The following is a 15,996-nucleotide window of genomic DNA, read 5'->3' as shown; positions in this document are numbered from 1 at the left end:
AGGCTGTCAGTAGCCTTGCTAAGCTACTGGGTTTAAAGACTCAGAAGCCAAAGGCCAAGTGACCCAAGGCAAAAGGCTTTGAGTCAAGTAGCACAAATGACTCCATGAGCAATAAGGAGAAAGGTAGAGTCTTCATGAGCAGGAAGGCCACCAGGAATCTCTCAAATACGTGGGGATGCTGGGCTCCAAGCAACAGCTCATGCTGTAAGTGTGGCGTTCAGTCAATGGGCAGGCAGAGTCCACAGGTCAAAGCTGAGCGGTTGCAGGAGCAGGCACTTATACTTATTGTTGTGAGTTGAATTGTGTCTCTCTAAAAAAGATGGGATGGCCTGACACAGTGCCTCACACCTGTAATCCCAGCACTTGGGGAGGCCAAGGTGGGCGGATCACTTGAGGTCAAGAGTTGAAGACCAGTCTGGCCAACATGGTGAAACCCTGTCTCTACTAAAATTACAAAAATTAGCTGGGCTTGGTGGTGCATGCCTTTAATCCCAGCTACTTGGGAGGCTGAGGCAGGAGAATTGCTTGAACCTGGGATGTGGAGGTTGGAGATTGCAGTGAGCCGAGATCCCGCCACTGCATTCCATCCTGGGCAACTGAGTGAGACTCAGTCTCAGAAAAAAAATTAAAAATAAAAATAAAAATAAAAAATATGTGTTGAAGTCTTAACTACCAATACCTCAGAGTGTGGCTTTATTTGGAAATAGGATCATTGTAGATGTAATTAGTTAAGGCAAGTCATACTGAATAGGGCGACCCTTAATCCAATAGGACTGGTATCCTTGCAAGAAGGTGGCCATGGGAAGACACAGACACACATGGAGAAAAACATGTGACAACACAGGCAGAGATGGGGGTCACGCAGCTGTAAACCAAGTAATGCCAGGGATTGCCAGCAAACCATGAGAAGTTAGGAAGAGGCAAGGAAAGATTCTCCCCTACAGGTTTCAGAGAGAATATGGTCTTGCCAACACCCTGCTTTTAGACTTCTGATCCTCAATATTATGAAACAATAAATTCCTGCATCATGTCACCCAGTTCATGGAACTTTGTTATGGCAGCAGAGGAAACCAGTATACTAGTGGACAACGTTGGGCCAGGGCGTACAACCTCGGCTGGCATTAGGATCTCCTGGGCTCGTGTACAAAGTCTCATTGTCCTGGCTACACCCCAGTCTAACTTCATTAGAGTCTCTGGGGGTAAACCCCAGCTATTAGAATTTTTTTCTTTTTTTGAGATAGAGTCTCGCTCCATCAGCCAGGCTGGAGTGCAGTGGTGCGATCTCAGCTCACTGCAACCTCTGTTTCCTGGGCCCAAGCAATTCTTCTGTCTCAGCCTCCCGAGTAGCTGGGATTACAGGCGTGTGCCACCATGCTTGATTAATTTTTGTATTTTTAGTAGAGACGGGTTTCACCATGTTGACCAGACTGGTCTCAGACTCTTGACCTCAGGTGATCTGCCTGCCTCAGCCTTCCAAAGTGCTGGGATTATAGGCCTCAGGCACCACGCCTGGCCCAGCTATTAGAATTTTTAAAGCTCTTCGGATGATTTAAAAACAAATTTGCAAACTACACCCTGTAGTACCACGTATTAAAGATCTTAGACAAGGTATCCAGTTCCCAGTAGTAACAGCGTCAGCTGGCGTTCACCACCCTCCAGACCATCCCACACCTTGGGATGCTGTGGGTCATTTTTCTCCTTCACCCATGTTTTTCTCTTCGTTCTTCTCAGATTTCAGCCAGCAGGATTCCAGGAAATAGCTGCTTTCCGTCATTTGTAAAGCGTGTAGGACAGCCTGGCACAGAGTGAGTGCCTTCTAAGAGTTTGCTGCCATTATTTCTCCAACTGCCCTTAAATAAAACCCTTGCTTTCTTAATCCGCACTTTCTGGAGAGCAACCCCAGAGTGGCAGGATTTTATCGTGCTGGCTCAAAAAGCCATTTCTCATTATGTGTGAAAACTGTGCTGTACTTTCTTTTAATTAAGGCTTTTTCTTTTCTTTTCTTTTTTTCTAATTTGCCTGAGAGCTAGATCATGTGAAGGGCACTTTTTTTTTAATAGAATGAACAGAGTATGTGTGCCTGAGCTTCAGAGTGACATTGAGAGAGGTTTTTGCTCTGAGATTAAAGAAAGCCATGGTTCAGAATCCTGCCCGAATTAGGAAAGGCTGATGGGGAACCAGGGAGGCTGTGTGAGGTGGAAGTCCCCACGAGGCACGCAAGAGGAGCCTCCCTCCCAGCACCTGGGCCTTCCTTCTGCCCAGTAGATCCCACCTGCAGAACCTAGAAAGGAATCACACTGAGCCCTGGCCTCTAGGAGCTCACAGGCCAGCAGGGGAGATACATACTTAAAGTAGCCAATGGCAAGCAGTGATATGAGATACATGAGGCCTGTTTTCTGGACCAACCCTGTGGGCGCCTCCAAACTCATCATCCCAAGCCCAAGCACAGGCTCCTAAATAAAGGGAGCAGGGACTCTCCAAAGGTTCCCTTAGGAAGATTGAGGAGGGGACATGGCTGGATGGGCAGCCAGTGATGACCACTACACTAGACATTGGTGAAAAAATGGGAAAGGAAGGTTGGCACCAATTTGTGTTGGAATTTGGATTCCCTGCAATGAGGGAGATACCCTCCACAGAGAAGTGGGCACCCATATCAGTTTTAAAATCAGGGATGGGGCGTGATTTGTTTTTATATCGCAGCCCTTTTGATCCTCCTCTCTGTCCAGTGGCCCATTGGTTCCAGCCCAGTTATCCCCATGATAATGAGGGATCACAGAGCAAGGTCATGGTGTAGAGCCTTTGATCAGAAGCCCATACAATACAGGGATCCCCAACTGGTCCTCTCATGTCCAGTGTGTTTCACTGATCTCAGGAAAGAAATCTCCAGCTTCTCAGACTCCCATTCCAGCCCGGCTAGCTCAGCCTGGAGTCCCTGATTAAAAGGGTACAGAGAGGGGGAAGGGCTTATGATCTGGTTTGTCCTTAGGCAACAGACCAGCTTTTTATCTGTGGTTTCATTTTGTCAACAGTTTGCATGAGGGCCTGGTGCTCCAAAGCTGGCACCCAGATTGGAAAATGTGTTCATTTTTCCCTCTTACTTCTCTGAGAGGACAGATGGACATCTGTCTAGCATGCAAATGTGAACACCAGCAGTCACCTTTGACCCCTCTTTCCCTCAGTCCCCAATCCTATCCAGTTTTTCTCCTAAATGTCCGTTGAAATTATTCTATTTTCTCATTTGCCACCAGGATCCCATCATCTTTCTCCTGGCAGTCACTGCTAACTGGGCTGGTTTTTCGCTTTGGTCTTCGTACTCTATTCTGCATATAACAGCTGGACAATTTGTTGCTAGGCACTGGAATAGGCTCTGAGGACCCAGCAATGGATAACTCAGATATGGTCCTTGAGTAAATACATACTGTTAATATAGTGAGTGTTAAGTGCTACCAGGGAAACAAATCACTTGCCTTGGTAGGCATGAGCTCTTTGAACAGACTGGACTGCAGCAGGCCTGACTGGATCCAGGGGCCCTGAGATTGGTTCCTCCCTCCCTCTTGATGGCAGGGCATGGGTGGTGCTCTTGGTCACCATGGAGAAGGGGAAAGATGAGCTCTCAAGGGCTAGGCAGGTGACTAGGGCAGGTATCACAATAGGATGATGGCCTGGTAAGTGTGCTGAGGGATGGCAGAGGCCAGATACCCGCTCTCCCAGCAGAAGACCATGCCCACATCAGAACAACATGTGGGGAACCCATGAGTGTCGGTTGTTGTGGGTTGTCTGAGGCAGCAGTGGGGATCCATGGGTCCTCCGGATGGGCTTCTGTGGGCTCCAGTGGCTGTTGGCATGAGGAATTGAGTCCAGACCCCACCCCCAGCTCTTGTATGACTGTGGGATGCCCATGTCCCTGCTTTGGGCCTTGGTCTCCCATCAATAATATGGGCAGGGAGAATGAGACAGGGCTGGTTATTATCCCCCTCAAGAAATACTTGTCTTTAGGGAAACCATGCAGTGTTATAGTCAAGTCTGGCCTCAGACTGCTGGGGTTCAAATCACAACTCTGGTGCTTCCTTGCTGAGCTACTCTGGACGTGTTAACCTTTCTGTGCCTCAATTTCCTTATTTTTAATACGGGGATGGTAATACTTGATTTCTGATGATTAAATGAACAATGAAAACAAATTGCTTAGCACAGTGCCATTGATACAGCAAGTGCCCAATAAACGTGACTTATTGTCATCTAATTATTTGCTCATTATTTTAGAAAGTAGGCCATATTGTTCCAGTTTTATGGATGAGAAATCTGCCAAAACATGTCTCAGCTAGTGCCAGGAATTCAGTGGCCGATTAAGGATTCAAACCCAGGGCTGTTGGTTGCAAAGCTCTGCTCATCCCCTTGTGTTTTGTTGCTGTTTCTGGCTTGCAGCTCTGGAGACCAGGTGTTGGCCTGTGTCCAGGTCTTAGAGCTCAAAGAGTTGAGTTTCAAGACCTGGTCTTTCTTTTCATATTCAGATACTCTGCTTGATTCTGCATTGCCAAGCTTGTAAGAAGTCATGAGGATCAGCTCCTAATCTGGGAGGGCTTTGCAGGAAATAGGAATGTCCAAGGGTTGCCATTTATTCAACAGCTGGAAGTACACAGACCAGATGGTGGCACTGAAGCCATTTATACTTGGTTTCAGGGTCTTGTCTCTTGGGAGGTGGGCAGTTGAGAGAACAAATAAACTACCAGTAATGTATTGCAACTGATGGAGGGTCTGGGGTGAGAAGATGTCTGGCTCTATGTGGGAGGTGGGCAGAGGAGGGGCTTCTGGTGCCTAGGCCTGAGCAGCAGGAGGTTGGGGTGACCTGTTCCTGGAAGGTTCCTTCATTACAAGGCGTCCGAGGTGGACACAGATTCTTGGAGTCAAATTCTAGGACTAGGAAGAGGTGGCTGACCCCAAGCTCTAATCTTCCCAATGGAAAAACTAGACCAGTGGACAAGCAGAGGGGTCCAGAATCCTACTTCACGCCAAGCACTGAGATAGTCTCCTTCCCAATGTGCTATTTCATAGAAACCTTTACTCTATACCCTGAAATCCCCACTTTCTAAATGCAGAATTTCGTCATAGTAGAACATGGATCTCTATTATGCTTTGCCTGATTTAAGAGAAGGGAGAAGTATTTTCTGCCAGGCTGGAGTGCAGTGGCATGATCTCGGCTCACTGCAACCTCCACCTCCCAGGTTTGAGGGATTCTTCTGCCTCAGCCTCCCTAGTAGCTGGGACTACAGGTGTGCACCACCACACTCAGCTAATTTTTGTATTTTTTAGTAGAAACAAGGTTTCATCATATTGGCCAGTCTGGTCTCTAACTTCTGACCTCCTGATCCACCCATCTTGGTCTCCTAAAGTGCTGGGATTACAGGCGTGAGCCACTGCCCCGGTCTCGTCTTTTTTTCTTCTTTAAATGAGATGGTGTCTCACTTTGTCATCTAGTGTGGGGTGCAGAGATGTGATCATAGCTCACTGCAGCCTGGAATTCCTGCTCTCAATTATCCATCCTCCTGCCTCAGCCCTCTGAGTAGCTGAGATTATAGGCACATGCCCCACTTTTTTTATTTTTGTAGAGATGGGGTATCGCTATGTTATCTAGGCTGCTTTCAAACTCCTGGGCTCAAGCGATCCCCTTGTCTCAGCCTCTCAAAGTGTTGGCATTACACGCATGAACCTTCAAGCTTGGCCAAGTGTTGTGTTTTCTTTTAATTTCAGTGTTTTTAGGTTTCATAATGACTTGGTGTAAGTTTTTTTTTTTTTTAATTTATAATGCATGACTATTTGGTTACTATTTCAATTTACGACTTTGTTATCTTCAGTTCTAGGAATTATTCCTATATCATTTCTTTTATAACATTTTCAGTTTTCTCTTATATATTCGTTTCTTTTTTTGACACAGTCTCGCTCTGTTGCCCAGGCTGGAGTGCAGTGGTGCAACCAAGGCTCACTGCAACCTCTGCCTCCTGGGTTCAAGCAATCCTCTCATCTCAGCCTCTTGAGTAGCTGGACTACATATGCCTGGCTAATTTTTTACATTTTAGAAATACAGTTTTATGTTGCCCAGGCTGGTCTCAAACTCCTGGGCTCAAGCAGTCCTCCCACCTTGGCCTCCCAAAGTGTTGAGATTACAGGCATCAGGCATCTTCTATATATGGCACCAGGCCTGGCCTTTTTTTTTTTTTTTCCCAAATCCTATTAGTTGGCTTTTGGACAGCCTAAGCCAGTACTCAGTGTTCTTGTTTTTCTTTCTTTTCCTTTTTTTTTTTTTTTGTTCTACTTTCTGGACAATATCCTCAACTTTATCTTTGAACCCATCTATTGCAATTTTTATTTATGCTTTTGTATTTTTTTTTTTTTTTTTGAGACGGAGTTTCGCTCTCGTTACCCAGGCTGGAGTGCAATGGCGTGATCTCGGCTCACCGCAACCTCCGCCTCCTGGGTTCAGGCAATTCTCCTGCTTCAGCCTCCTGAGTAGCTGGGATTACAGGCACGCACCACCGTGCCCAGCTAATTTTTTGTATTTTTAGTAGAGACGAGGTTTCACCATGTTGACCAGGATGGTCTCGATCTCTTGACCTTGTGATCCACCCGCCTCGGCCTCCCAAAGTGCTGGGATTACAGGCATGAGCCACCGCACCCAGCCTATGCTTTTGTATTTTTAACATTTGAGAGTTCTCTGTTGGTTCTTGGTTCTTAGATCTTTTTCTTGGATAAAATCTCTTCTTTTTACATTAAAAAGTGCTCTTTGAAATGTCTTTTTGAAAAAACTTAGGTTCAGGAGTACATGTACAGGTTTGTTATATAAGAAAACTCGTGTTGTGGTGGTTTGTTAGATTATTTTGTTACTCAGGTACTAAGCTTAGTACCCAGTAGTTCATTTTTTTCTGATCCTCTCCCTCCCCAACTCTCCACCCTCAAGTAAGCCCCAGGGCCTGTTGTTCCCCTCTTTGTGTCCGTGTGTTCTCATCATTTAGCTCCCACTTATAGGTGAGAATATGTGTTATTTGGTTTTCTGTTGCTGCATTAGTTTGCTTAGAATAATGGCCCTCAGCTCCATCCATGTTCCTGCAAGACATAATCTTGTTCATTTTTATGGCTGCATTGTATTCCATGGCATGTATGTACCACATTTTGTTTATCCAGTCTGCCATTGATAGGGCACTTAGGTTGATTTCATGTCTTTGCTGTTGTGAATAGTGCTGCCATGAACATTCGTGTGCATGTGTCTTTATGGTAGAATCATTTATATTCCTTTGGGTATATACCCAGTAATGGGATTGCTGGGTTGAATGATGGTTCTGTTTTTAGCTCTTTGAGGAATCACCACATTGTTTTCCAAAATGGCTGAACTAATTTACACAATCACCAACAGTGTACAAGCATTCCCTTTTCTCTGCAACCTTGCCAGCATCTGTTACTTTTTGGCTTTTAGTAATAGCTATTCCTGCTGATGTGAGATGGTATCTCATTGTGGTTTTGATTTGCATCCTTTCTCTAATGATCAGTGACACTGAGTTTTTCTTCATGTGCATGTTGGCTGCATGTACGTCTTTTGAAGTGTCTGTTCATGTCCTTTGCCCACTTTCTAATGGGATTGTTTGTTTTTCTCTAGTAAATGTGTTTAAGTTCCTTATAAATGCTGAATATTAGACTGTTGTAAGATACATAGTTTGCCAAAATTTTCTCCCATTCTGTAGGTTGTCTGTTTACTTTGTTAATAGTTTATTTTGCTGTGCAGAAGCTCTTAAGTTTAATTAGATCCCATTTGTCATTTTTTGCTTTTGTTGCAATCGCTTTTGGTGTCTTTGTCATGAAATCTTTGCTGTTCCTATGTCCAGAATGTTCCAATGCCTAGGTTGTCTTCTAGGGTTTTTATAGTTTGGGGCTTTACATTTAAGTCTTTAATCCATCTTGAGTTGATTTTTGTAAATGGTGTAAGGAAAGGGTCCAGTTTCAATCTTCTATATATGGCTAGCCAGTTATCCCAGTACCATTTATTGAATGGGGAGTCCGTTCCCCATTGCTCGTTTTTATCAGCTTTGTCAAAATCAGATGGTTGCAGGTGTGTGGCCTTACTTCCTGGCTCTCTATTCTGTTTCATTGGTCTTTGTATTTGTTTTGGTACCTCTCTCATGCTGTTTGATTTACTATAGTCCTGAATTATGTTTTGAAATTGGCTCATATTATACCTCCAGGTTTGTTATTTGTGCTTACGATTGCCTTTGCTATTCAGGCTCTTTTGGTTCCCTATGAATTTTAAAATAGATTTTTCCAGTTCTGTGAAGTACATCACTGGTAGTTTGATAGAAATAACATTGGATCTGTAAATTGCTTTGGGCAATATGGCCATTTTAATGATTTAATTCTTCCTATCCATGAGCATGGAATGTTTTTCCATTTGTTTGTTTCATCTCTGATTTATTTGAGCAGTGTTTTATAATTCTCATTTTAGAGATCTTTCACCTCACTGGTTAGCTGTATTCCTAGGTATTTTATTCTTTTTGTGGCAGTTGTGAATGGTACTGTGTTCCTGATTTGGCACTCAGCTTGACTGTTGTTGGTGTATAGCAATGCTAGTGATTTTCATACACTGATTTTGTACCCTGAAACTGGCAAAGTTGTTTATAAGCTGACAGGCTTTTGAGCAGAGAGCGTAGTGTTTTCTATATATAAAATCATGTTGTCTGTAAACAGGGGGTGTTTGACTTCCTGTCTTCCTATGTGGATGCCCTTTATTTCTTCCTCTTGCCCGATTGCTCTGGCCCAGACATCCAATACTATGTTGAATAGGAATGGTGAGAGAGAGCATCATTGTCTTGTACAGGTTTTCATGGGAATGCTTTCAGCTTTTCCCCATTCCATGTGATGTTGTCTGTGGGTTTGTCATAGATGGCTCTTACTATTTTGAGATACGTCCTTTGAATACCTAGTTATTGAGAGTTTTTAACATGAAGGGATATTGAATTTTATTGAAAGACTTTTCTGCATCTATTGAGATAATCATGTGGCTTTTGTCTTTAGTTCTTTTTATGTGACAAATCACATTTATTGATTTGCACATGTTGAACCAACCACTTGCATCCTTGCAATGAAGCCAACTTGATCATGGTAGATTAGTTTTTTGATGTGTTGCTGGATTTGGTTTGCTAGCATTTTGTTGAGAACTTTTGCATTAGTGTTCTTCAAGGATATTGGCCTGAAGTTTCTGTTTTTTTGTTGTGTCTCTGCTAGATTTTTGTATCAGGATGATGCTGGCCTCATGGAATGAGTTAGAGAGGAGTCCCTCCTCCTCAATTGTTTGGAATAGTTTCAGTAGAAATGGTACCAGATATTTTTTGTACATTTGGTAGAATTCAGCTGTGAATCCATCTGGTCCTGGGCTTGTTTCGATTGGTAGGGTATTTATTCCTAATTCAGTTTCAGAGCTCATTATTGGTCTGTTCAGGAATAAACTTCTTCCTGGTTCAGTTTTTGGAGGATGTATGTGTCCACAAATTTATTCATCTCTTCTGTGTTTTCTAGTTTGTATACATAGAAGCGTTCATAGTAGTTTCTGAGGATTATTTTTATTTCCGGGGGTCAATGGCAGTATCCCCTTTGCCATTTCTAATTGGGTTTGTTTGGATTTACTCTCTTTTCTTCTTTATTAGTTTAGCTAGTGGCCTATTTATCTATCTTATTAATTTTTTCCAAAAACAAACTCCTGAATTCATTGATCTTTTGAATGTTTTTCATGCCTCTATTTCCTTCAGTTCTGCTCTGATTTGGTTATTTCTTGTTTCCTACTATCTTTGGGGTTGGTTTGGCCTTGCTTCTCTAATTCTTCAATTGTATTAGGTTGTTAAATTGAGATCTTTCTGACTTTTTGATGTGGGCATGTATTAGTCTGTTCTCATGCTGCTGATAAAGACATAGCCGAGACTGGATAATTTATGAAGAAAAGCGGTTTAATTTACTAACAGTTCAGCATGACTGGGAGGCCTCAGGAAACTTACAATTATGGCAGAAGGGAAGCACATACATCCCCATCACATGGCAGCAGCAAGGAGAATTGCTGAGCAAAAGTGGGGAAAGCCCCTTATGAAATCATCAGATCTCCTGAGAACCCAATCACTATCATGATGACAGTATGAGGGTAACTGCCCCCATGACTCAATTACTTCCCACCAGGTCCCTCCCACAATATGTGAGGATTATTGGAACTACAATTCAAGATGAGATGAGTTTTGGGTACGGACATAGCTGAACCATATCATTGAACACATGGCTCCTCCCAAATCTCATGTCCTCACATTTCAAAATACAATCATGCCCTTTATTTCTTCCCTCCCTCCCTCCCTCCCTTCATTCCTCCCTCCCTTCCTTCCTTCTTCTCTTTCTCTCTTTCTTCCTCTTTTTTTTTTTTTTTTGAGGTGGAGTTTCACCCTTGTTGCCCAGGCTGGTGTATAGTAATACAATCTCCCCTCACAGCAACCTCTGCCTCCCAGGTTCAAGTGATTCTCCTCCCTCAGCCTCCCGAGTACCTGGGATTATAGGCATGTGCCACCATGACCAGCCAATTTTGTATTTTTAGTAGAGACAGGGTTTCACCATGTTGGTCAGGCTGGTTTTGATCTCCTGACTTCAGGTGATCCACCTGCCTCAGCCTCTCAAAGTGCTGGGATTACAGGTATGAGCTATCACACCCCGCCAATCATGCCCTTCCAACAGTCCCCCAAAGTCTTAACTCATTCCAGCATTAACTCAAAAGTCCAAGTCTAAAGTCTTATCTGAGACAAGGCAAGTCCCTTCCACCTATGAGCCTGTAAAATCAAAAGCAATTTAATTACTTCTCAGATACAATAGAGGTATGGGCATTGGGTAAATACACCTGTTCCAAATGGGAGACATTGGCCAAAACAAAGGGGCTACAACCCCATGCAAATCCAAAATCTAATGGGGCAGTAATTAAATCTTGGAGTCTCACATACAGGTCATGCTGATGGAAGAGGTGGACTCCCATGGCCTTGGGCAGCTCAGCCCCTGTGGCTTTGCAGGGTAAAGGTTCCCCACCCCCCAGCCCTGGCTGTTTTCATGGGCTGTGGTATTTCCAGGCACATGGTGCAAGCTGTCAGTGGAACTAGCATTCTGAAGACTGGAGGATTGTGACCCTCTTCTCACAGCTCCACTAGGCAATGCCCTAGTGGAGATTCTATGTGGGGGTTCTGACCCCACATTTCTCTTCTGCACTGTCCTAGCAGAGGTTCTCTATGGGGCTCCACCACTGCAGCAAACTTCTGCCTGGACATCCAGGTATTTCCATACATCCTTTGAAATCTAGATGGAGATTTCAAAGCCTCAGTTCTTGGCTTCTGTGCACCCTCAGGCTCAACACCACGTTGAAGCTGCCAGGGCTTGGGGCTTGCATGCTCTGAAGACACGGCCTGAGCTGTACCTTGGCTCATTTTAGCCATGGCTGGAGTGGCTGGGATGCAGAACATGAAGTCCCTAGGTTACACACAGCAGGGGGGTCCTGGGCCTGGCCCACAAAACCATTTTTCCTCCTAGGCCTCTAGGGGTGGAGCTGCTGTGAAGGTCTCTCACATGCATTTTTTTGTATACATTTTTTTCCCTTTTCATGGTGATTAACATTATACTCCTCATTACTTATGCAAATTTATGCAGCAGGTTTGAATTTCTCCCCAGAAAATGGGTTTTTCTTTTCTATTCCATTGTCAGGCTGCAAATTTTCAAATCTTTTATGCTCTGCTTCCTCTTGAACACTTTGCTGCTTAGAAATTTCTTCTGCCAGATACCCTAAATTATCTCTCTCAATTTCAAAGTTCCACATATCTCTAGGGCAGGGGCAAAATGCCACCCTTATCTTTGCTAAGATATAACAATAGTCACCTTTACTCCAGTTCCCAGTAAGTTCCTCATCTCCATCTGAGACTGTCTCAACCTGGACTTCATTGTCCATATTACTATTGGCATTTTGGTCAAAGCAATTCAATGAGTCTCTAGGATGTTCCACACTTTCCCAGATTTTCCTGTCTTCTTCTGAATCCTTCAAACTGTTCCAACCTCTGCCTGCTACCCAGTTCCAAAGTCGCTTCCACATTTTTGGGTATCCTTATAGCAGCACCCTACTTTACCAGTATCAATTTACTGTATTAGTCCATTCTCACACTACTAATAAAGATATGCATGAGATTGGGTAATTTATAAAGCAAAGATGTTTAATTTACTCACAGTTCAGCATGGCTGGAGAGGCCTCAGGATACTTACAATCATTGTGGAAGGGGAAGCAAACATGTCCTTCTTCATATGGTAGCAGTAAGGAAAAGTGCCAAGAAAAAGGGGTTCTATTTCCTTTAAAACCATCAGATCTCTTGAGAACTCACTACTGTGAGAACAGCAGCATGCAGGTAATCACCTCCATGATTCAGTTACTGTCTACAAGTTCCCTCCCATGACATGTGGGAATTATGGGAACCACAATTCAAGATGAGATTTGGGTGGGAACACAGCCCAACTACATCAGGGCATGTAATGCTGTAGATTTCCCTCGTAATACTGCCTTAGCTTTGTCCCAGAGATGCTGGTATATTGTATCTTTGTTCTCATTAGTTTCAAACAACTTCTTGATGTCTGCCTGACTTTCATTTTTTTATCCAAAAGTCATTCAGGAGTATATTGTTTAATTTCCATGCAATTGTATGGTTTTGAGCAATTTTTTTAGTCTTGACTTCGAATTTTATTGTGCTGGTCTAAGAGTGTGTTTGGAATGATTCTGGTTCTTTTGCATTTTCTGAAGATTGTTTTATGTCTGATTGTGTGGTCGCTTTTAGAGTACGTGCCATATGATGATGATAAGAATGTATATTCTGTTGTTTTGGGGTAGAGAGTTCTGTAGAAATCTATCAGATCCATCTGGTCCAATGTTGAGTTCAGGTCCTAAATATCTTTGTTGATTTTCTGCCTCAATGATCTGTCTGATACTGTCAGTGGAGTATTGAAGTCTCCCACTATTACTGTGTGGAACTAGAAGTTTCTGTATAGGTCTCTAAGAACTTACTTCATAAATGTAGGTGCTCCTGTGTCGGGTGTGTATGTATTTAGGGTTAAGTTAAGTCGTCTTTTTGAATTAAACCCTTTATGATTATGTAATGCCCTTCTTTGTCTTTGTGATCTTTGACTGGATAAAAGATAAAGTCTGTTTTGTCTGAAATCAGGGTTGCAACCCATGCTTTTTCTGATTTCCATTTGCTTGGTAGATTTTCCTCATCCCTTTATTTTGAGCTTATGGGTATCATTCATTGCCTATGAGATGGGTCTCTTGAAGACAGCATACCTTTGGGTCTTGCTTTTTTATCCAGCTTGCTACCCTGTACCTTTTAAATGGGACATTTAGCCTACTTAGATTCAACATTATTATTGATATGTATGAATTTGATCCTGCCGTTTTGTTACAAGCTGGTTATCATGCCAGCTTGTTTGTGTGGTTGCTTTATCATGTTACTGCTTTGCATATGAAACTGATAAGAAGAGATACTACATTTGATCTTAGCCAAAAGGCTGAGAAGGACTTATCTTTTGCTTTCTATCTACACTTTTTTCTCTCTGCTTGTTTTGGTATATTCTGTTCATGTTAGAGATTTAACTCAATAGTCATCATCATTGCCTATCCATTTATATTTAAGAGAGTGGCACTAAAATATTGAGTGTATGTATTAGATGGGGGGCGTTGTTCTCTGAAAGGCTTGACTGTATGATAGTAAAACAGCAAACTGGTTTTGTTATGGATGACCATTGGAATGTTCACAGCTAAGGCCTTTTTCTCTTCATCTGGTAAGTTTTTCCAAAGATAAACCTTCTGCACTCATGAAGGCATAGGGAGTATGTGTAATCTGGCTCTGGGTACTCTGAGAGCTAATTGGGGTATACTCTATTCAGTATGTTGGTTTCAGTGGATCACCTCCGGTTTTGCCTGGTGCATACCCACTGTCAACCAGCCACAGAATCCTTGAAGCTAGATCCTTTCTGCTTGATATGCTGTAGTAACTACATTTTCAGTCTTACATAGGAATTGAGAAGGGACTGCCATCTGGTGGCAAGGCAGGTGTAGAAGGGGGTCTGGGGGTTCTTAACATTTCTTACACAGATTTTCAGGTAATTTTGTTTTCAGCTCTAGCTGTTCCTGCCTTTAGAAGAATCTGGTCCCCTAATTTTTGGTCCTTCTGGCACTCAATGGGTTAAATTGGTTGTATTCTGCTTTTTAACCTGATGGACATATGGGCTTTAGTTTTCACTGCTCTGCTTAATCAGTTACCATTTGTTAAGCCATTTTTCTTCTTCCAAAATGTTTGCATCTCTCAATTGCTGTCACTTCCCCCCTCATTCTCTTGGTATATGTGGGTTTGTTTATGTCTATTTAATTCCTACACTGTCATTTTAGTGCATTTGGAAGAAAATGGAGGTTAATGCATGTGTTTAATCTGTGATGTTTAATTGAAAGTTGAACTCTTCTCAAGTCTTTTTTCTATATGTAGATTACTATGTATACACACACATGTGTATGCACATGCTCATACATTTGCTAAATGTATATGTATTTTTTTAAAAATTAGGAGCAAGCTGTAAGTCTTGTTACATGGCCTTTTTTCTCATTTATAATTCTTTCATTAACATTTTCATGTCATTAAATATTCTTGAATGCTTGGACTTTTACATCAATTAAATTACATCATATTGCCATATTATTATTTAATTATGTCCTTACACTTGGGCATTTAAATTGCTTTCAGTCTTTCACTACAGTAAATAATAATGCTGTGAGATTTTTCACCTAAATCTCTGTTAGGGTTTCTCATTACTTCTTCTAGATTGGGATTGTCCAATTGATGATGTGGGCGTTTTAATGTGATATGTGATTCATATTGTGTTATCTGATTCACAGCTTGGTAATGTGATACATATTATCAAATTGCTCCTCAGTAAATCTTTGAGACAACTTCAAGTTCAAGCATCAAGTGATTACTCATTGAATATTTGCTAATGTTAAGAATTATCTCTGTTTGAAAATCGTTGCTAATTTAATAAGAAAGGACACTGCATCCTATTGACTTGGTTTTTCCTTATTACTTGTATAGCCAAATATATTTTGTGTTTTGCCCTCTGGGAATTATCTGTTCATAAACATTTTTATATTTTCCATCTATGTGTATAAGCTTTTTTGTTTAATGGAGAAAGGATATTATTCTTTACCTGTTCCTTATATTTTTTCAGTTTTTATATGCTTTCAGAATTTTTGATGTCTCTGATGAATAGTTTTAATTTTGATGTTGTCCATTATAGAAAATCTTATATATTCTTTTGCTTTTGAACTTCAAAAGTTATTTCCTTATCCCCAAATGAGATATTCTCTTATATTTTTCTAGATTTAATTATTTGATTTTTAAAAAATTCTTCTTCATGTTCAACTCTTTATAGGTATTAATTAATTAGCCAATTAATTAATTTTTCATTCACCATGTGGATAGGAATCTAAGTCCATTGTTTTTCAAATGCTGTAGTTAATCAGTATTCCAGAACCATGAATTAATTGTTTAGCCTTTCTCCACTCATTAAAAGTGGGACTCTTCTCATCAAATGCATTCTCATACATGGTCTATTGATGTTCTTTCTTCTTCTTGTCATTAGCCTGTCTGTTTTTATGTCAGTACAACACTTTTTAAATTATTGTGTCTTTACCAGGTATTTAATGCTTAATAGGACATCCTCTTCTAGTTACACTTTACGGAAAAAAAAGAGACCAAGAGAGACAAATTCTTTGTGTTTCCCTTCAATTGATCTTTAGAATTATTTTGCCAGGTTCCAGAAAACTCCTCCTTGGTTTTATTTGAATTGCACATATTGCTCAAATTATTTTTGTGATAACTTCTATCTTGACTTTATTGAGTCTTCAGACTCCGAATCATTTCCTGT

The 15,996-nt window shown here is 41.7% G+C and overlaps 1 protein-coding gene and 1 non-coding gene across 13 annotated transcripts in view; one reads left to right on the top strand and one right to left on the bottom strand.

The window, feature by feature from the left end:
• PTPRT (protein tyrosine phosphatase receptor type T) overlaps positions 1–15,996 on the top strand; it is an 832,297-nt gene that overhangs the window by 47,665 nt on the left and 768,636 nt on the right. The gene's annotated exons all lie outside the window — the stretch shown is intronic.
• LOC135277174 (U2 spliceosomal RNA) lies at positions 13,410–13,599 on the bottom strand. Its single transcript, XR_010344762.1, has one exon. It is a non-coding gene; the product is annotated as a U2 spliceosomal RNA (small nuclear RNA).

This window comes from Aotus nancymaae, unplaced genomic scaffold, assembly GCF_030222135.1.
Source record: "Aotus nancymaae isolate 86718 unplaced genomic scaffold, 86718_ANA_hifiasm-v0.15.2.pri h1tg000029l, whole genome shotgun sequence".
Classification (NCBI taxonomy): Eukaryota; Metazoa; Chordata; class Mammalia; order Primates; family Aotidae; genus Aotus; species Aotus nancymaae.
The sequence above is the reverse complement of the archived record's forward strand: the minus strand, read 5'-3'. Positions and strand labels throughout refer to the sequence as shown.